Below are 23,814 nucleotides of genomic sequence, written 5' to 3'. Positions count from 1 at the left end.
TCCTTGTTATATATAGTTCCAAGTTCTGTGCCTATATGGTTATTGTCCATATCTATGTATACACACACACACACACACACACACACACACACACACACACACACACACACACACACACACACACACACACACACACACATATATATATATATATATATATATATACATGTCTACATGTATGTACATATACATGCATATGCATATGTATATATATGCATGTATATGTATATATATGCATGTATATGTATATATATACATGCATATGCATACATGAAGAAACACACAAAATAGCATAATATGTTCTATAATGATGGTTGTTTCGAGTTCTGTGGCTATATGGTTATCGTCTATATAAATGTGTAAATGTATATGGACAATAACCATATAGCCACAAAACTTGTTGTAATCAACAACAGTTTCCTTATTCAAGGGCACTCATTCAGATTGGTACACACTGAATAACTATATTGATGTGAACAGTCAATGTTAAATGTTATAAATCTTTCAATTTAAATTATATTATTTTCAGTAAACCAACATTTCTTTCAATATAGTTACTATAAATAATATTAACAACCATATTGGATGTCCAATGATGGTTTATGCTCCTTCGTAGCTACATTATGCTTTGAATATTGATGATTTCTTTGTATGCGGTTTACAGTTTCATTTCAATGCTCTCTTACAGTTTAATGTGCTTATATGGTTATTGTCCATACCACACACACATACATATATGGTTATTGTCCATACACACACATATACATATATGTAGACACCTAAAAATGTCTCTTTAATCGTATACTAATTATTTGTCTAATTAATTAAGTAATTCTGTAATTATTTGATTAAACTAACTATTTCTTCTAATCACCACCCTTTAACACGTCTAATTATTCTATTTCTATTCTCAAATCATTTTAATCAGTTAACCCTATTTCAAATATTAATTATTTAATTAATTGCGATTTATTCCTTAGTTAAATAATCTTTATTATTTAATTAAGCTCATTTCTAATGTTTAAATAATTTTGTTTAAATTATTTAAATTATTCTTCCAAATCCTCAAATTTAAATTTCAAATAATTCCATCTAATTTCATTTCTCTCAAATTCATATTTCCCCAAATTTGAATTTCAATTAATTTCATCTAATTTCAAATCATCAAATTCACATTTCACCAAATCTGAATTTCAGTTAATTTCATGTTCATTTCAGCATTCGAAAGTCCAAATTCAAATCCAAATTGAAAATGAAAATCAAATTCAATTTCAAAATCCTACAACACATGTTGAAATCATAACCAAATAATCAAATCAGTTGACTAATTAGTTAACTCTTCAATCACCCATTTCCACTCCAAATCAACTTTTTCTAAGTCAATCAATTCAATCAACTAGCTAGTCTATTCAGTCTACTAGTTAATCAATTGAGTTCACTCTCCAAACAATCTTGTTAACGTATCAATCAAATGAGTTAACAAATCAATCATGACTAGTTCACCGATCAATCAATCTCAGTTTACTATCAATCAGGACTTGAGTTCTATTTCTCACCTCCTCTGTGTTTAAAATCTATAAATTCAACCTCTTTTCATCAATTCAATCTAGATTTTTGGAATCAGAGAATCACAGTCTTCAAAATATTTGTGTTAATCATATGCAGGAATTTCAGTGCAATACCTGAGAGCCACCTACCACACAAATTGGAGAAGCACAATGGAAGCCACGATGCAGGCTGAGGGAGTTTCATTTATTTAAATTTATTCTTATCTTGTGTTAATTTCTATTGGTTTATGTTTGAAATTGCTTTGATAGTTAAGGATTTGGTGATTCATTCTTATTTCCTATTTCTGCATTAATGATTTTTAAGCATGAAATAATATATGTGTGTGTACATGCGTGCGCGCATGTCTAGACACACACAATGTCATTTTTTTTGTTCAAAGGTTTTCAATGATGGATTTGTACTCATTGGTACATGCAGAAATAGATTTTCTTTTTAATCATTATAGTGCGAACTTGACTCCACTTTCTTTGCTTCATTGTAGTGTGAACTTCAGGGTTTATAGTGTGAACTTGACTCCAAATTATTTGCTTCATTAAAGTGTGAAATTGACTCATTATAGTGTGAACTTGATTTTGTTGGCATTATGGATGAATTGATTATGTGTTGCATTGATTTTTTGCCATTGATGTCAACACTAGCTGTTATGGATGGTTATCGGCAGGCAGGTTTTGGTTACCGGTAGAAGATCTAGTGTTACCAGCAGAAGAGATTATCTATTGGACACTTCCGACATGTTTGGATCTATGGAATGTGATTGGTTACATATGATACATGCTTCTGGAGCATGTTTTGGTCAGTTGGTATTGGCTTGGTATTGGATACTATCATACACTCTTGTAAACCCTTATCGACATTGGTTTAAGGCTTTACTGACAGAGCTTTCACTGAGGGATCATGATAGGATGCATATGTGGTGTTGGTGCGGCTTCTAGATGGATTTCAGGATGCTGGAGATATTCTTTGATCATGCTTCAACTGCTTGAAGACATTGCTTTAGCGTGGTGGACCCAGAATAGGTCTAGTACCTATCTAGGTTATCGATCGATATCATGCTATCGTGTACTCTACACGTTACCGGGATGTTTCAAGAGGATTTATGGATTTGTTATTGTTGTTTTGGTCTCAAGCTGACATGGCATATCATTGTAATATGGAATTATGTAATGATCTTATTGTAATATCTTTTAGGTGGCTGACCTAATTGGTTTAGGTCTTAGGGTTGGTATAAATGAATGTAAGATCTCATTGTAGATCATGGTGTGAAAAAAAAAGGTGTATCGTGGTCATGAATTGTAATATCATATGTGAAGGATCAGGTCGATCATAGGTGATCGAATTGGGATTAAGGAAGAGGTCAAAGGCGCCTTCGGTATTGAGCTTAACCGAGACTGTAATCAGGCATGGTAGATGTTATCTCTGGCAATTCACTTTATTGGATTGTTGTCCATTTATCTTGAGGTGGTTTTAACCTCTGTAGTCAGTAAGACTCTTTTATAATGAGCAGTACACTCTAGGCAGTGTGCCTTCCTGCATGTGCAGGCCCCTCATTGTATCACATTGTTGGCAGTGGGCCAGCGTCCCTTGCGGGGATTCACAACATGGTTTAACAACCTCTTATGGATTCTATAAGTCTAGTGATTGTATCGAGCATTGACAGGTTGATCTTTTGGTGCAACAACAACCCTAGCTTGTAACAAGTGGTATCAGAGCATGGTCACAGGTTTGAATCACGCAGGTCACGACGAGTGACACTGGGAGGGGGATTGTACGGCATGGTTTAACAACCTCATGTGGATTCTATAAGTCTAGTGATTGTATCGGGCATTCACAGGTTGATCTTTTGGTGCAATGACAACCCTAGCTTGTAACACACATACTTTCTGTAGAAGTATCATCTGACTGTGGGTAGGCTTCCCACCGCGATTTTTCCCTTTCCGAGTTTTCCACGTACAAATCATGGTGTTATGTGGTATGGTTTCTTTGCATTGATTATCTGTTTAATTGTTGAGTTACATTGTTTACCGGTATCTGTGTCTACCGACATCTATTTCTACTTTATCGACATTTGAATGTTTATGTGCTCCGGTTTAAGGTTGTATTATGGATTAAATGTCATAATTGTTAACAACTGATTCACCCCCCCTATTAACAACCGATTCACCCCCTCCCCTCTCAGTTGTTCACCGGTTCTCCTAACAAATTCAAGTTTCTTTGCTTCATTATAGTGTGAACTAGAGGGCTTTTAGTGTTAGCTTCACTCCACATTATTTGTTTAATTATAGTGTGAATTTGACTCATTATATTGTTTCAACATACATATAAAGTGTGAACTTGACTCATTATAGTGTGAACAATTCAAAGCATAGAAAAAAATTGAACAATTCGAAGCAATGGAGGACTGCATATTTAATATGACTGTAGACGTATAAAAATGACCACTTTCCTAAGTGAATATTTAATATTCATTTTAACCTCATTCCTCTATTTAATCAAATTCTTTATATTCATCTATTTTATTAAATGAATTACTTAATTTATTTAATTAAGTTCACGTAAGCCTTTCATAACCTTTGATTAAATAAATCACTTTATTTAATTAATTCCCCTTTATCTCCTTTTAATTAAATTTATATTTAATTAATTGATCCTTGCAAGTAAATAAATCTAATTTATTTATTTAAATCCCCCACTTGTATTTATGCAAGTTGCATCTATTTTTGTTGAAATAAAGTAATTTATTTTAATTAAAATTTCCCTCCATCCACTTGCAAAATCCTACGTCTCCCACTTGCCTCCTTAACCCCCTTTAAGATTCTTCTAATCACTTCCAATTTAGCCTAATCCATCTCCTAAATATTGTCACATCCCTAAGCAAAGAGAAGTCACTTCTCAAACCCTCAAAGTCTTCAATAACCATTAAAGGCTTTATGTCTTCAACAAGTTAACCTTCAAAGACTTCATAACCATTAATGGTTAACTCAACCTTCTTGCATGATTAGAGACTTTCTCTCTAACTCAACCCACATCTAACCCAAGGGTCTCATCAACCATGCATGGCTTTAACCTTGGTTATCCCTTTAACCCTTGCACAAGAGTTTACCTCTTGGGTAAAAACTTTATCCAATGGATAACTCTAACCTAACCTTAACCCTTACCTCCTAAGGTAGCCTTCATGTCTTCTCAAGCATTTAATGCTTCTTTCATCTCCTCTCAAGCAGTCTCTTGTTGACAATTGTCACCATTTCATTGGTGAGAATTGTAATGGATTGATAACTTTCAATCCTGGCCCTTGTTAAGATTATCCAATCTTGACCATCCATTGCCTTATTTTTCCTATAAATAGAGCTCCCATTCTCTCATTTTTCAGAGATCCAAGTTTCATGCATCTAATCTATACTCATTTTATTAAGCATTTAGCCTCTCTTTGATAAAAATCATCTTAATAGCATTTTAGAAGTAATTTTAAATATCATAGCATATCCATGTTAGACTAGTATATATTGTTAGGATAGGATTACTAATCTTCATCATAACATCATATTCATGCTAGTTTAAATCATCATAGATTCAATATCATACATATCTAGGAATGCATTCAAGCTAAATTAATCAAACATCACTCATTCTTGGATTTGTCATTCCTAAGTGACTTTTCTCAGTGACCTAAGAGAAAAGGAATTGGCTTGAGGGATCCCGTGAGATAGAGAACAATGGAACACCCCTTGGGAAGTTGAGTTATTCAATATAGCTCCATAACTTGCACCAAGAGTCCCATTGGTGTGTGGATCTTTTGGAAACTGAATTTTACGTTTCTGACCCCCAGTTTTCCCGCGCACATTTGTGGCGCCCACCGTGGGGCTAAACCCCATTAATCTTATCATTTTTGATACATGAGCAACATTGCAAGCACGTGGAAGAGATGAGTTTTCACATTGGATCATTTCTTTAGCACATAAAACCCTTTTAGTAGTGCTTCCGGTATACTGTTTAGCACGTGAGACTCATTCATTAGCGCATTTAGGCTTTTTGTTAGCACCTAACAGTTCTGGCTTTATTTTGTATTATCATAGCGCATTTGGCAAACAAAGTAGCGCATTAGGTAATCAACTTAGCACATAGGAAGCTTTTTGTAGCACATCTACACTTTTCTGTAGCACATCTGTGCTGCAGTCTAGCCCATAGCTGTAACAGGGAGAAACACAATTTTTAACTGAAGCAAAAAGTTAGGCTTATATAAGCTCACATTAGATCTAAATCTTTCACTAACTGATATTTTTGCTGCAGGTTACTAATATTTATTTGCAGGTTGGAGGAGTTTCATTTTAAAACATTTAATTATTTTTGTTTCTAACTTTTTCAAGTTAGTTTTAAAAATAGTTCATTTTCTCGTTAGTTGAAAAGAACAACCTCATTTTCATTTATTGTTGCTTTAAAAAGAACAACAAACTTTCAAAGTTTTACCAAGGATTAAAAAGAACAACCTCATTTTCATTTGGTGTTGCTTTAAAAAGAACAACAAACTTTCAAAGTTTTGCAAAAGTTAAAAAGAACAACCTCATTTTCATTTGGTATTGCTTAAAAACAACCTCACCTTCCTTTGGTGCATTAAAGGATCCATTTTTCTTGGCAAGGGTAAAAAGAACCTCATATTTGTTTTGTGCAAGGCAAAGGAAATTTCTCATTTCGTGACTTCCCTTTTGTTGACCAATATCAAAATTTTCTTTGTTGACCAAGATTTCTTTTACTTAGATAAAAAATCACTGATTCGAAGGTTAAAAAGAACACCATGCTTTTTGGAGCAAAATCTCCAAGTAGAAATTAGAAAATTATTGATTTGAAGGTTAAAAAGAACACTTGTGTACCTTATCTCGAAAGTGGAAGGTATATGCTCTCCCCTTAATTGGGTGACCAAAAATCCAAACCACTCTTATGCTTTCTTCATTTCAAACATTTAAATCCTTTAACAGGCCTCCCCTCCCGAGTTGCTCTTAGATCGCCATTTAAATGGTCGGTGAGAGGGGAACGACCTAAGTGGGAAATGACTTTATCGTCAAGTGTTCCAACCCACTATAATCAAAAGTGGAGGCTGACGAAAGTCCCCTTCAACAATTTTTCTCAATGATTAGCCTTCCCCTAGTATCTTTAAGATACGTAAAGCCTTTGTTCTAAAGGTTGGGAAGCCTCCTGAGGGATTTTATCACTGAAGACCAAACAAAAGCCCGATGAAGAACCTTATAACTAGAAACTTTGAGCTGAGTCAGTATCCAAACACCTTCAATATCATAGTGCAAGGGTGGGGAAGAATCTGCCCCCAAGATCACTCACCATATATCTCCCACGATAACTACTCAATTGTGAAGTAATTCAGTTTGAGTTAATTTCTGACAAAAGACAAAAAAATGGATGCACTCTAGGGGGTGACAAAACTGTTTGAGCTCACGGAGTATCGAGACTAGTGGGATATGATATTGTTGATGACCCTTGAATAGAGAGTCTATCTAATTTGTCTTACTTGTTATCTAAACCTATGAAAACATCGAGGATTTGAACACATCCTCACAGAACATACACTATTTGTCTAGCATAGGCAAAATTTGTGTGCCATGTTTGCAGCTTATTTTCCAGAAAATCATCCATAAAAAATACAAGTTAAAATCTCAAAATGGCAGAAAAAAAGGAAATAAGGACAGTTTAGCACATAGGAGCAACTTCCTAGAGCGTATCAATCATTCTATAGCGCATCTGCACCAAAACTTAGCGCTCTTATCCTTCACTTTAGCGCTTAACCAGTTTCAAATTAAGAAAATTTTCAGTAGCGCTTTGTGATACCAATTTAGAGCATTCGCACATCAACTTAGCACATAGGAGGCATACTTTAGCACTTTCAGCTTAAACAATAGCACTTTTCAGGAACATATTAGCGCGTAACCTTTCAATCAAAACAGTTTCAAAACAATCTTAGTCAGCGCATAGAAGAGGTAGCTTAGCGCATAGAGAACTTTCTGTGGCGCATCTAGACTATTAGTTAGCGCATCCAGTCTCTGCTTTAGCACATATTCAAAAACCCAGAAAGACAGAGAGCAAACCAGACATTTTGGAAAAAATTTATCACCAGTTGTGAGTACCCTTTTTGGTCCTCTTTCAAAATTATCAATCAAAATCCGAACAAGATTATCAGAGAAAACAATTCCAAAATCAAACAAGCATCCTTAGAACAAATTTTTCGAATCTTAAACTAGCTCGAGATAAGACTTCATCCAACCAAAATTAGGCAGTACCATCACATTGATCAAATTTTTACCATCTAACAGATCCTATCACAAACAAAATACCAAGTTTAATCCTTAAGTTGTCAAATCGAGTTTCCATATCGGAAGACTCTTATCTATATCATTTGACACACTTTGTCATGGGGGCGAATCTAACTAAACCTCTACTTGATGAAGTAAGCTTGATTTTTTCAAACAAAGTATCACAATCCAACATCAAAGGAAACCATTGATCATTCATGTATGATCACTCCTCATATTTTGAGAAGAACAAGTCTTCATCACAAAACTAAGTTGAAGAAGAGACAACCTAGTTTTAAGACACTTGCAAAAAGGAATAAGTTTCTCTATATCAATCGCCAAATTTTTAAATCAGATCGCACATTCTTGCGTCACATGCGATTGCATATTCAAGGCAAATCAAATGAGTTTGACAAAGAACCTTTAAGAAGCAGAGCTTATATTCAGAAAGCGGCATTCAACCAATGCTTAAATCATTGAGGAAGGATCAACCCCACTTTATTTCCACAATTATGTATCACTTATAATGAAGCTCAACCCGAACCACCAACCCTTGAGAGAGAAGAAGAAGAAGAAACTCCCTTTGTAACCGAAAGTTTTTTGAAGAACATATTCTATCCACCAAACACCACCAGGACCTTCGATAGAAATAAATGCCCATTGTCACTCACTCTCAAAGAAACAAGAAAAGCGAATCACAACCAGAGTCAAGTATGGGTCATAGATTATCGAACCCTTTCGAGTATACTAATCTGGGAGATACATATATCACTAAGGACCTTCTCCAAGAATGTCAAGAAAATCCTTCATTCCAAAGGCTCATGGAAAGACTTATTGAAGTAGACAAGGAAAAATATATGCTCTTGCTAACTAGCAAAGGAGTTAGACTTCTTGAAGATTTCGATACCGAAAACTAAAGGAATGTAGAGGAACAAATTTTTAGAACAAGGTTTAGAAATTATGCCTATCAAGACCAACAAAGATAAGAAGAAACAAATGACCCGGAAATCATACATGAATAAAATAACACACCCGAACACAACCATGCCCGAACTCAGGATAATCTTAATGAAAGGGAAGAAGCTTTCCCTCGACATACAAATGCACCAATGGTCACTCTTACACAACAAATTCAAATGCTGCAAAGGTAAATGCTAACATGCAACAAGGGACCACAGTGTGATACTCCTTGGATGATATATGTCCTTATCCCTTTGATAGGATATTAAACATGATACCTTTTCCCCTGAATTCAGATATACCAAAATACGACAAATATGATGGTGAAAGTGATCCCCGCGATCATGTTCGGGAATTTTGTACCATAAGCCTAGAGTTTTCTCACAATGACACTTATTTAATGAGACTATTACCAAGAAGTTTGGGAGGGAAAACAATGGAGTGGTTGTCTAAACTTACACCTCCCATCAGATCATTTGATGAGTTGGTAAAAAATTTTATCACACAATACTCCTATAATATTCAACATGCAATCACCATGTTGGATGTATGTAACACCAAACAAAAAAACAATGAGACATTTATGGTGTTTCTTCAATGTTGAAGACGTATGGTTTCGAGATATCCTCGAGACGTGCCTGAAAAGGAAAAGATGGAGATATTTATCAAAAATTTAAATAGTGAGATGAGTTATCAACTCAAACTCCAATGCATACCATCTTTTGCCAAGTTAATCGAAAACAAAATCCAAGTAGAGGAAGCCTGCATCAAGAAAGCAACATTGAAGTTGTTTAAAGAAGGAGCTAACTCATCCGACACTCACTCCTTTAACAATCAAAACAACAACAACACTTTAGACAAATCCATATTTTCAACAAGAAACAAAAACATTGTTAATGAGGGAGGAGCTGATGCTAATGATATAAAATCCAAACAACCAGTATTAACTTTATCAGGTAATCCACAATCTAACAAAAATAAAAAAAGGTGTTAATCATGGCACTAACACTTATCCACAAAATACCAATCAAGGACCTTCAATTTCAAACACCAACAACAATACCCAAGGCAACAATAATACCCAAGGCAACAACAATAACCAAGGAAACAATGCTAACCGAGGGAATAATACAAACCAAAGAGGTAACACCAACACTTTCCCAAATAGACGCATCTACACGCCATTGGGGCAAACCTTAGAATCAGCATTTTGAGAGCTCCTGGCAAACAAGATTATCATATTGCTGGCCATAAACAATTTTGAACCCCAGATAAAACCAACTTGGTGGAATGACTTACATTTCTATGATTTTCATCGCAACAAAGGACATAACACAAATGATTGCATAAGGCTTAAGAATATTGTTCAAGATATGATTGATAGAGGTGATTTAACAGTTGATGGTCTCAAAAAAATGGTGACCATGACGCTTTTAAAAATCCTCTTCCGAATTACAACAAAGAAGGAGCTTCATCATCAAACGATACAAGGGGAGCTCATATAAATCACCTGTACAGCAACACCATCAATCACATATCAACAGATGACAACCAAATAAATGTAATAAAAATTAAGGATAAACAAGACCATGCATCAATCAATGTGACAACCAAAGCTCAAAAATACATCTTGAAAGGGCATACATCAACATCCACAACTATCCCCAAGACTCAATATGATTTGGTTAATCAAATGCGAAGAACTCCTGCTCAAATATCCATACTCGAGTTACTCGAACTCTCACAAAAACATAAGGACATCTTAGAACAAGCACTAGTTGAAACAAATGTTCCTCGAGATCTGGACATTGATAAATTCCAAGCCATGGGGACTCATATGATAGGGCCTCATAACCTCACCTTTTCCAAACACAATAATATCTCTTAGAGTCATCCACATAACAAACCCCTTTATATTGAAGTATTGGTCTACAAACATCGAGTTAAAAGAGTATTAATAGATGGAGGAGTTGGTCTCAATATCTGTACTTTAAAACTTATCTGTGCATTAGGCTTCTCTGAACAGTCTATTGATCCACACAAAAATATCACCATCAAGGCCTATGATGATGAATAAAGATCATCCAAAGGAATACTAATACTACCTATTCAGGTAGGACAGATACAAAGAGACACTATGTGCCAAGTCTTAGACATAGACTTAACATACAATATTTTATTGGGTCATCCTTGGATACATGAAATGCAAGTAGTGCCTTCAACATACCATCAGTGTGTCAAATTCCCATATAATGGATAGTAAATTTCCATATCTATAGATAATAATCCTTTTCAACATTTCAATGCTATGGGGGCAGCTCAAGACAACCTGGTTCCACACAACAGGGAAGCTCCAACTTCCTCGGCATTAGATCATCATCAAGAAAAGCTAAAGTCTTTATCCATGGACTTCAAACAAAAGATGAAAATCAAAGAGCAAGGCATAAAAGAATACTCTTTTGAACCCACGTGTCTATCCAAATTGCCAACATCACAAAAATCTCATGGACAACCTTCTGCATCGACACATCAAGCAACGTAGCCCATCACCAAGTTTGATGGCAAATTTATCCAATTGGGCACACTAGCAAATGAATCATAAGAGAAAGACATCCTTAGTTGGATATACAAGGATGAAGAAGAGGCCAGAGCTACTACTTTGGAGGTGGCCATACCAACACAACAATATGGAAAAGGATTCCTGATCATGCAACAAATGGGATACAATGACAAAGGACCTATAGGCAAGCATCAAGAAGGTATTACAGAACTGCTAAAACCTCCTGCACAATTTTCTCAAGACAAAAAAGGAATGGGATATGGACACAGTATACCACCTAGGCACAAACAAACTAAGTATCAAAAACCTCAGTATAAAGAAAAGAAGAAATACAATGAGAACTCATGGCAAGAGGCACTATACCAAGCAACAGAAACAGCAAGGAAAGAGCGGGAACACCAGGAAAAAGAGAAACGACAAGAGGAACTGGCCATTCAAAGGGAAGAAGCATCTTATGAGAAAGTGCATCATGTGTAGGAACCTGTTCAAAACAAGGCAAAGCCATCACCCGAAGAAATCACTATTCCCCAAGGAGAAACAGTGTATGAACAAATGAAAAGGGTACAAGCATGCTCTAATTCTGAATCAGAAAAAATACAAGACTGGTATCAATTATCAGAGATCTTTTCTCACCCTACAACGTACCTGTCAGCAGTACTGAAAGACTCTGGGATAGTACTTCTGAAATTGATTCTAATGACTATGAATGGGGTAGTTGTTCAAATATTACTGTGGATGTCAAATAAGGTACTATCCATTCACACACACCCCTTTCTTAGGAGGGACAAGGCATAGAGTCTCGATTACTTGAATTCAGACCACGACATATCTACGAGGCTAAGGAAAACGAGCAGCGACACTATGAACAAGTCTACACCGAAGATGATACCATCGAAGACCTTGACAATATCATTAACCTAACCAACATCCCAGACAACTTTAACACTACCTCTATCATGACACTTACCGCAATCGATCTTGACCCACCAAATGACTCTCTACCACTCGTATTTCCTAATTTGATAGATTGGGAAGAACCTGAACACCCTAATATACCTATTTTCCAAGATGATGAATCCATTGTCCATTACCTATGTACATCCAACTCAGAAACAGGCTCTACTAGCGAACAAAATAACAATATCTGCAATTGGAAGAGTGCCAAGTCTCTCAGTCGCAAAAATGAAAGAAACAAAGCATCTAATGCTGAAAACCAGTCAATGGCAGTAGATCACAAAAAAGTCAAAATAAAGGATGCATTTGAGGGTGAAAACCTTTTTAAGGTACCTAAGGATGGGGGACTTGACACTCTTCCTGAACACTATCAAGAGCGGTCACCCATATTGATTGAGCCAAATCAATCAATAAACATCGATACAGAAGCAGCAGCTAAAAACATACACCTAGCAGAATCACTGACAGAAGAGGAACAACCAGAGTTTATCAGATTCTTTAAAGAAAAGAAAATCAATTTTGCTTGGTCCTATGCTGATATACCCAGAATAGATCCGAACCTAATCATGCATCATTTATCTATTGCTCCAAGAGCTAAGCTAGGCAAACAAAAGTTAAGAAAGATGAATCCGCATGTAGCATTACTGGTCAAAGATCGACTAAAGAAGTTATTAGACATCAAATTCATTCGACCTATAGACTATGTTGAATGGATTTCAAGCATTGTACCAGTTTAAAAACCAGACAGAAGCATCAACATATGCACATATTTTAGAGATGCCAACAAAGCCTGTCCAAAGGATGACTTTCCTTTGCCCAACATCGACATAAGTGTGGACCTAACAGCAGGCCATGCAATGCTATCATTAATGGATGGTTTCTTTGGCTATAATCAAATCAACATAGCTCGAGAGGATCAAGATAAAACTGTATTCACCTGTCCTTGGGGAACATATTGTTGGAACGTCATGCCTTTTGGCTTGAAGAATGCTGGGGCAACTTATCAAAGAGCAATGACGACAATATTTCATGATATGATGCATACCTTCATGGAGGACTATGTGGATGATTTAATGGCTAAGTCATTCACCTGAGCAGAACATCTGGGCATATTAGATAAAATCTTTCAAAGATTGGAGCAATTCCAAGTCAGGCTAAACCCTAAGAAGTGTGTCTTCGGGGTGACATCAGGTAAACTATTAGGCTACATTGTGTCTGCAAAAGGCATTGAAGTAGATCCAACGAAGGTACATGTCAGCATGGAGATGCCACCTCCCAGGAACATTAGTCAACTTAGATCTCTACAAGGATGACTACAGTCTATCAGGAAATTCATAGCCCAACTAGCAGATAAAAGTTTGCCATTCAATCATCTGCTACATAAGAACATACCATTTTGATGGGGAGCCAAGTGTGCGAAATCATTCTATCAACTCAAGCAATATCTAATGAATCCACCAGTTTTGGTACAACCCATAGCAAGGAAGCCGCTCATTCTCTACATATCAACAATGAAAGTATCATTGGGGGCACTGTTAGCACAAGAAAATCAAGAAGGCAAGGAACGAGCTATATATTACATCAACAGGACATTAAACGGATATGAGCTAAATTACACACATTGAGATGGCTTGTTTAGCTGTGGTATTTGCCTCTCAAAAGTTCTACCATTACATGCTAGCTCACACAATCAAGCTAGTAGAAAAAAATGATCCTCTCAAGTATTTACTTAGCAAAGCATCTCTTACAGGTCGACTAGCTAAATGGGTCATGATTCTTAGTGAATTTGATATCCAATACACAGAGCATTGGGCTATCAAGGGACATGTAATTGCAGATCAATTAGCTGAAGCATCACTACCAAATAAACAACCAATGCAGGTAGAATTTCTAGACATGGATGTCCTTACTGTTTCACTCAAGCAATGGACCTTGTACTTTGACGGCTCCTACACCCAACATGGATCGGGTGTCGGCATCTTGTTCGTCACTCCCGAAGGACACACTATTCCAAGAACATATAGACTCATGTTTCTATGCACCAATAACATCGTTGAGTATGAAGCCCTGGTCACAGGAATCAAAATGGCAGTAGAATGGAGAATCACGAAATTAAGAGTCTATGGAGATTCCCAATTGGTTATAAATCAGATCGACAATGAATATTAGACAAAGGATGACAAGCTGTTGCCATACAAAAGAATGGTGGATGACTTCAAACAGTACTTTGTACACATCACCTTCAAGAAAATACCAAGGTTGGACAACAAAGCGGCCGATGCAATGGCCATTATCGCTTCATTGCTACAAATTCTAGAGCAACAAAATCGTTATGAGTTCTTGGTAGAGCAACTGTTTTCCCCGGCCTATGACAATTCTGCTTCTCATGTCATCTATGCCTTAACCGGTTTAGACTCCCCTCTATACAGAACAATCTATGAATATCTTAAAACGAATACCCTACCACTCGACCTATCCCGTAACCAAAAATGCAACTTTATCCAGCAGGCCGCTCGTTATACCTTAACCGCTAACACACTTTACCGTCGAGGTCTAGATGGTACTCTTCTTTGTTGCCTTGATCATAATGAATCTGACTCTACTTTACACGAGATTCATGAGGGTATCTGTGGCATGTATTCAAGTGGTCCTACTCTCGCTAAAAAACTTTTAAGAATGGGATATTACTGGCCAACAATGGAGAAAGACTCTTATCAATTTTCAAAGAAATGTCCTAAGTGCCAAATTCATGGAAATCTTATCCATGCACCTACATAGGAGTTGCAGCTATTTATAACATCTTGGCCTTTCTGTCAGTGGGGACTTGATTTAGTAGGGAAAATCCATCCTTCCTCTTCCAATGGACACAAGTTCATTATCACTGCAACGGAGTATTTCACAAAATGGATTGAAGCAGTCCCAATGACCACAGTAATTGGAAATAAAATTGCCTCATTTATTCTCAATTATCTCATTTGGAGATATGGCATTCCAAGTTCCATCATCACAGACAATGGGCGTCCCTTCAAAAATTAGGATGTGTGAGAACTATGTGACCAATTCAAAATCTAGCATCACTTCTCTACACCTTACTATCTATAGGGGAATGGTCAAGCAGAGGCATTAAAAAAAAAAACTTGAAAATCCTTAAGAAAACAGTAATTGATGCAGGTAAGGATTGGCATGTACAACTCAATCCGACACTTTGGGCATATAGGACTAGCATTCAGACACCTACAGGGGCTACACCATATTCATTGGTGTACGAATCAGAATCAATTCTACCTCTTGAGGTAGAAATTCCTTCACTCAGAGTATCTTTGAAAGGCCTCATACCAGATGAGGAGTATCAGGTAAACAGACTGCATGAACTAGAGCTTCTGGATGAAAAACGACAACATGCCTATGATCATCTCAAGGCATACCAACAACGCATGTGCAGAAGCTACAAGCACAGATTCATCCCTAGGGTTTTTTAAGTCAGTGATCTTGTACTCAAATAAAATCCCAGAAATCAACTGGATCGAGAAAAGAAGGGAAAGTTTGAACCTAATTGGTTAGGTCCCTATGTCATCATATCAACCTATGGATCAGGTGCCTATCAGCTAACAACTTCAGAAAGAGATGTTCTCGAAGAACCAACCAACAACATCCATTTGAATAAATTATACACTGGAGTGGTCTAAATGCACGAAAAAAGTAAAAAATACAAAAAAAAAATCAGAAAAATACAAAAAAAAAAAAAAAACATAACAAAAAAGTGCAATAAAAACAAGTGGTGAAAACCTGGCAATAGGCGCTATTTGTGAGAGAACAAATCCTCTATCTATCACTACTCATATCTTTTACATCCATCCAAAGTCAAAGCTAATGGCCATCACCCAACACTTTTCACGCAACATTATCCCGGACATACTTAGCATAGTCACTGTCCTTGATTATCTGAAGATCAGTTCATCATATCCCACCATGGCTTGGTGATCACTGTCTATATCCACATCAATAGATATCTATAATCAGGGTCAGCATTCCAAAAATGAACAAACAAGAATCACAACACGCTAAGAAAATCCTGTCAACAACAACTCATCAGGCAAGAAAACAAGGCAATTATCCAACTAAAAACTTTAACACACACATGATGGATGATTTTCTAAATTAAAATTTTTTTACACCTAGCATGAATTTTTGACTATTTTTTATTAAATTTTTATTTTTTTTGCATCATTAGATCTCCTGAATTTCTCAACGATGCATCGAGCTAGAGAAAAGCAAAGGGAGGAATCTGATTTTTTTTGGTTTTCTGTCTATGAGGCGATCACTTGTATGGTGCAAATTTGTCTTAAGACATGACTGAAAGAATATCATTGAGTATATTGTTCCACTTTACGCATACAAATGGTTAACTCTTGTCTATTTTATGCAAGCAACACTCAGGTCATCTTGGTTTAATTATACCTCGACGCTTGTGTCGTCTTGCCATATCAAACTCTATGTATGTATTACTTAGGTCATTATGGTTCAATTATACCATTATGCTTGTATAAAATTCCAACAAATCAAAATCTCAATGATGACAAACCAAAATAGAGTAAAAACAAGTAACTAAACAGGAATGACAATGACAGAGTGAAGGTGATCAATTAATTGCATATCATTTTAAACTTGCATTTAGTTGCATATCATCTTAAAACTTGCATTTAGTTGCATATCATTTTAAACTTGCACTTAGTTGCATATCATTTTAAATTAGTATCATTTAATCATCATTATCATACATCTCATTTTCAAGATACATCTCACATCAACATCATTATCATACATCTCATTTTCAAGATACATCTCACATCATCATCATTATCATACATAAAATAAATCAAGATAACAAACCATCATCATATTTTCACCATCACATTTACATCATAATCAAAATCAAGAGCATTATTATCTAAGCATTACATCATCATCATAGAAACATCATATCAATGCATATCATAAATCATCACCCATAACACATCACATGTGGATCAGAGTAATCAATGACATATATATTTCTCTCAAAAATAGTCAAAATGTACAAGGGATATCATGTCTGTCAAAATATAACAAAATGATCAAAATACAACAGAGACAAGTCTCTCGGGTATGACTATCTCCTGAGGTTGACGGTCTCGTAGCAAATGTCTCAGCTCCTAGATCTCCACTAGGTGGATCATGTCGGGAGGCCCTGTAACACCTTTTCTCTCTGTCCCCGTCTGACTACGAGCAGATCGCTAGCTACATAGCTAGGAGCTTTGTGCTCTCTAGGGACTAGTTCCTCATATAACCGCCTGTAGTACTCGGCCTCCTTGGTCGTGTACCATATCTCCCTCAGTGTATCTCACATTGGGGCACCACCTGTCACTCTCTCCAATCTCTCTACCAGCTCCTCTGCCCAGCCCCAACGCTCTCTCTCTGTATCCCACTTTGTCATAATCTGTGTAATCTAACGTTGTTGTGCTAGCACCTGTGCCTGTAGTTGTTGCACTGTGACCCATAGGGCTCTAATATGTGAGTCATGTCGATTGGTGGGTACCCTAATTTGAACGGGTACCTATGTCGTGGTCCCACCCATACCTGTCCCTGTCTGAGGCGTTGGTGGAGGTAGAACATCCGATCTCCTCCTCTGAGCGGGTTGCCTACCATCCTATATACCCCCCACCACCGCTAACACTGCACCTACCCTACCAGCACCACCAACACCAAGGAGAAGTCCTCCTCCTCTCCCTCCATCCCCTCCTCATCCTTTTTCTCCACCTCTATCTCTCCCACCATCACCCCCTCGTCCTCTATCTCTCCCTCTACCTCCTCTATCACCTCCTCCATCTCCTACCTCCTCTCCCTCCTCATCTCTCTGTCTAACTCCCCCTCACCTCTCTGGCTGCTCATCCTCATCATCATCAAAAGAAGGTAACATCTCTCTTGGATCTGATATCTGTGCCACTGCATGTGGCACGAAGTAGGTAGAGAAATCCTCTGTCATTCCAACATCAACAACCCCAACTCCGTAATCCCATATCTGGCCTGCCAATGTCATGTACTCCTCTACTGCCGCTACACTATCCACCGTAGGTCCCCACTCAGGCACATCTTGTCTCCAACAATCATATAAACACGCTCCCTGTGGTATCCCCTAATATCTCCCATACTACCGCTACACACGGCTATGCAAAAATCGCTCAATGATAAAGGGTGTCCGCCCGATCAAATATCTCGACATATACACATAGGGCGTCTCTAGCCCAACCTTAGTTCACACCTCACAATCCATATACGGTCTCCAAATGACCGTATCAATATCATCCAATGCCCTCTGCCAGTGCTCTATTTTTCCTAGCTTATGCTAGACAACAATACGTGTATACCCATAAGCATATGCTCGACCAACTGGCCTATCCCTATCTGTAAGTGGTCTCGACACAGGAATGTGCTCCCAGGCCCACACCTGTAATAATGTCACCTTCGCTGACAAACTGTTGTATCCTAGATACACCACCTAGTGAATCTCTCTGTAAAGGTGGGCTAACATACAGGACCCCCATGCAAACCTGCGTCCCTGTGTAACCATATCCTCCAAAACCAATCCCCATCCCACAGCTAGTCCCTTCGACCTACGGTCGGGACACAAAAATCCACCAATGAAACCTGTTAGTACCGAAGGTAAAGGGGCATAATCCAGATCCACAAACTCCTGCCATGGGATCTCATATCCACAGATATGATCATCCTGGAAAATGTGACAGAGAGCCTCTGTCCCACCCTCCTCAATCTTCTCATATGGAAACAAGGCCCCCACAATAGGAATCTGCAGCATGCGATAACAGTCCTCAGGTGTGACTGTTATCTCACCAGTAGCCAAATGGAAGGTGTTCGTGTCACTGTGCCACCTCTCTACCAAAGCTATCAACAAACCCTAGCTAATGATATACCGAGGCATGTCTAGTAAGGAAGATAAACCACATCTCTCAATCACATCCCTATCATCCTGTGACAATCGCGGAATCAATGACCACGGTTGTGGAAATCACTCTCATGACTGAAGTACACCAAGTTGTGCCTGTAAAAGAACAAATGTCCATCATCAGTTCCCACATCTACCTGATATATCCAATCAAAACAAAATCAAATTGAAACAACGAAGCATCAAATCAAGACCCGTATTGAAAATCAAGACTCATCGAAAATCCAAGACCCATATCGAAAAATCAAGACTCATATCGAAAATCAAAGACTCATATCAAGAAATCATATCAGAGATCCATAACGCAAGCATCATATCGAGAAATCATATCAGAGATCATAACACAAGCATCATATCGAGAAATCATATCAGAGATCCATAACGCAAGCAATTCAAAATCCATAATGCAAGCATCACATCAGGAATCTAATCGGAAATCAAGAATCGAAACTCATATCGGACATCACATTCATATCGCAAGGCAAAAATCACAGATCCACATCAACAGAAAATCAGGGTCCTAATCAAAACAATCAATCAGCTTGGCACTCCATATCAAAAGCAATTTCAACAGACTCCAAATCATCATATCAAGACTCAGACATCATCACAGTAGGCAAAAACATTGGCTCATAACCCATCTTGAAGCACTCAAGAGACACCTATCCACCCCTAAGCCACCTACCTCATCTATTTCCCCCCATGACACTTTCTTCCAAGTGTTTTCTACCCATTTTTTACGCCACGTGCCAAAATAGAGCTCCTTGCGCTAAGCTACTACACATGCGCTATCTTTCTTCACCAATGCACTAGAAACTTTACTCTACGCGCTAAAATCCTCTATGTGCTAATTGGTTTTGCCATTGTGCTACCCTGCTCACCCAAAGCGCTAATCTACCCGATGCGCTACTCTATCTACCCTGTGCCCTGACTTGTCTGTCCTATACCCTAAAACACCCTATGCACTACCCTAACTTGCCGACGCGCTACAAAATGCAACTTAAACACTAACCTAGCTAGGTTAATCCTGCGTGCTATTGTTCCTATCGTATGCGCTAAAAATAGACCCCTATGCGCTAAAACGACAAATTTTCAACTAAAAAATGAAAAACGTGATCAAAAAAAGAAAAATCAATAAAAAATGTGGCAAAAATTAGATGACTTATAGGTGGGCCATACGTGGCAGGCCTCCGGTATCAACGAACACACTCGAATCGGTGCGAAGCATAGGGAACCGACATTTTTGTCAGAGCTCAAGTGTCACAATTACAACGAGACAAATATGCAAATGATAAGAATAAAATCACTTTTTACCTTTTTATAGGGTAAAAGTCAACAAGGTTTGTAAGTGGGGCATGTATTTTCCTCATTTTTCTCACTTTTAACCTTATCAACATCATTTTCGGGAGATGAATCAATTCCAAAGCATTCAACACAGTCAAAATAATCAAAATGCAATTGATTCAAAACGCTAATCAAATCAACAAAAATTTTAAAATCCTTGATTCATCTCCTGAGGGGGCATCATCAATATCGTTCATTAAATCTAGGGTATCATATCAACATCTCAACACACAACATCATATCGAACAAATTTTGACAGCATATCCGACAAATTTTCTTTGAATCAACATATGCACACACGTCACTTCAAAGAGGCACAAAATGTAGACGTATAAAAATGACCACTTTCCTAAGTGAATATTTAATATTCATTTTAACCTCATTCCTCTATTTAATTAAATTTTATTTATTTAAATTCTTTATATTCATCTATTTGATTAAATGAATTACTTGATTTATTTAATTAAGTTCACGTAAGCCTTTCATAACCTTTGACTAAATAAATCACTTTATTTAATTAATTCCCCTTTCTCCCCTTTTAATTAAATTTACATTTAATTAAATTGATCCTTGCAAGTAAATAAATCTAATTTATTTATTTAAATCCCCCACTTGTATTTATGCAAGTTGCATCTATTTTTGTTGAAATAAAGTAATTTATTTTAATTAAAATTTCCCTCCATCCACTTGCAAAATCCTACGTCTCCCACTTGCCTCCTTAACCCCCTTCTAGATTCTTCTAATCACTTCCAATTTAGCCTAATCCATCTCCTAAATATTGTCACATCCCTAAGCAAAGAGAAGTCACTTCTCAAACCCTCAAAGTCTTCAATAACCATTAAAGGCTTTATGTCTTCAACAAGTTAACCTTCAAAGACTTCATAACCATTAATGGTTAACTCAACCTTCTTGCATGATTAGAGACTTTCTCTCTAACTCAACCCACATCTAACCCAAGGGTCTCATCAACCATGCATGGCTTTAACCTTGGTTATCCCTTTAACCCTTGCACAAGAGTTTACCTCTTGGGTAAAAACTTTATCCAATGGATAACTCTAACCTAACCTTAACCCTTACCTCCTAAGGTAGCCTTCATGTCTTCTCAAGCATTTAATGCTTCTTTCATCTCCTCTCAAGCAGTCTCTTGTTGACAATTGTCACCATTTCATTGGTGAGAATTGTAAACATCGATTGATAACTTTCAATCCTGGCCCTTGTTAAGATTATCCAATATTGACCATCCATTGCCCTATTTTTCCTATAAATAGAGCTCTCATTCTCTCAATTTTAGAGATCCAAGTTTCATGCATCTAATCTATAGTCATTTTATTAAGCATTTAGCCTCTATTAGATAAAAATCATCTTAATAGCATTTTAGAAGTAATTTTAAATATCATAGCATATCCATGTTAGACTAGTATATATTGTTAGGATAGGATTACTAATCTTCATCATAACATCATATTCATGCTAGTTTAAATCATCATGGATTCAATATCATACATATCTAGGAATGCATTCATGCTAAATTAATCAAACATCACTCATTCTTGGAGTTGTCATTCCTAAGTCACTTTACTCAGTGATCTGAGAGCAAAGGCATTGGCTTGAGAGATCCTGTGAGATAGAGAACAATGGAACACCCCTTGGGAAGTTGAGCTATTCAATATAGCTCCATAACTTGCACCAAGAGTCCCATTGGTGCATGGATCTTTTGGAAACTGAATTTTACATTTCTGACCCCCACTTTTCCCGCACACAATGACATGATCGACCGTTTCCCATAAAAATTCAAATTTGAAAATAGCTAGCTACCACAATCAAATGCATTGCACATTCAAATTATATTATAAGACAAAATTTTCCATGTCACTTTTATTACAATCCAATTCATTGCATATTTATGAGTTCTGCAAATTCCCTTTGCACATTCCTTATGTAACTATTTGTTTGCAATATGTATGTATGTATGTTATACATATACATATGCATATGTATGTATATGTGCATATGTGCAATTCTATGTATATATGTGTATGTATGTAGGTGGATATGTATATGTATGTACTTATGCATTTGAATATGTATGTATGAATGTGTAAGGATTGTATGCATGTTGTCAAATGTAAAAGACGATCAAAAAGTTGTTTTGCATTCAATAATGTATGGATGATTTGTTGTTACAACGTTACACTACCCTCGATTATTACTATTTTTTGCAGGCGTGCTAGAGCATCGAGGGAAGAACCATACTTGTGGAAGATCATCATATCAATGCAAATGTGTTTATTAACACACTTCAATTCTTTGGAGATTATGCCTTTAATGCTTACATTTTATATTAATTTGTGGAGATATCTTAGGTATTTATGCATTTCTTATTAAACGTGTTTCTTAACACACTTTAGTTTGTTTTGCATTTTGTTATGATTGTTATGGTAGGCAATTACAAACACGATAATGAGTCACTATATCGAAGACAACAAGCCTTCATCTTAGGTAAATTCAATATGACTTTACTTTGGCAATGATCTAATAGACAATGCAATTTGTGATTTGTTTTTTTTTCAATTTGTGAATTGTTTATGTTTCAATTTCTAAATTGTTTATGTTTCAATTTGTTTAAATTCCCCACTTAGTTCATATGGCTGCAAGAAACACACTTAGTTCACATTAGAAAAAAATCTAGTAGAAAATGCATTTTGTGAATTGTTTATCTTTCAATCTTCTCTTTGTGGGACTTTACTTTGAAAATGATCTAGTAGACAATGCAATTTCTAATTTGTTTATGTTTCAATTTCTGAATTGTTTATGTTTCAATTTGTTTAAATTCCTCACTTAGTTCATAGATGCAAGAAACACACTTAGTTCATATCGATCAAAAGGAAGTGCCCTATTTGAAAAAAAATCAGACAAAGAATTATTTTATAGTGCCTTAAAAGATATTTTGTTAGATACTGCCAACAAGGAAAACTTGGCAGCTAACAAGATATCTTGCAAGGCACTAGAAAATAGTTATTTGTCTGGTGGCTTTTTACAAATAGGACACTTCCTTTTATCATTTTGATGCAATGACCTAGTAGACATATTAGACACTGCAATTTATATATGATGACTGCACTTTGAATACTTATAAG

This window comes from Cryptomeria japonica, chromosome 7 (genome assembly GCF_030272615.1).
Source record: "Cryptomeria japonica chromosome 7, Sugi_1.0, whole genome shotgun sequence".
Lineage (NCBI taxonomy): Eukaryota > Viridiplantae > Streptophyta > Pinopsida > Cupressales > Cupressaceae > Cryptomeria > Cryptomeria japonica.
This window is presented reverse-complemented; position numbering follows the sequence as displayed.